At 60.4% G+C, this 407-nt stretch overlaps 1 pseudogene; it reads right to left on the minus strand.

Annotated features, from left to right (window-relative positions):
• Nucleotides 1-5: 5 nt before the first annotated feature.
• Nucleotides 6-403, minus strand: LOC110038178 (annotated as a pseudogene).
• Between the last annotated feature and the right edge of the window lie 4 nt (nucleotides 404-407).

The following is a 407-nucleotide window of genomic DNA, read 5'->3' on the forward strand; positions in this document are numbered from 1 at the left end:
CCCCTCACCGGCCCCGTTCCCCCATCCACCCCCTCCACTTCCTCGAAAGGAAACTCCATCCCTTCATACCCTTTCTCAACCAAAACCCTAATATCCTTCCTAATGTAACTCCACATTACCTCCCCCAACCGCCTATATATCTCCTCCACCCTCCCTCCGTCGACGACTAGGCGATAGTCGTAGCACCACGCGGCTAACACTCCGCCAGGACAGCGGAGGACCGAGCGTGCCTGCGCGAAGAAGGTCGGGATGTCGAACCAGTGCAGAGCCGTGGCGACGGTTATGAGGTCGACGGAGCCAGGTGGGGCGACGAGGCTGTGGAGATCGGCGAGAGGAAGCGATGGGGGTGGGGCGACACGAAACGGACGTTGTGGAGATGGGTTGGGGCATGGGAGATCTGTTCAGGG

This window comes from Phalaenopsis equestris, unplaced genomic scaffold, assembly GCF_001263595.1.
Source record: "Phalaenopsis equestris unplaced genomic scaffold, ASM126359v1 Scaffold231933, whole genome shotgun sequence".
In the NCBI taxonomy this organism is placed as follows: domain Eukaryota; kingdom Viridiplantae; phylum Streptophyta; class Magnoliopsida; order Asparagales; family Orchidaceae; genus Phalaenopsis; species Phalaenopsis equestris.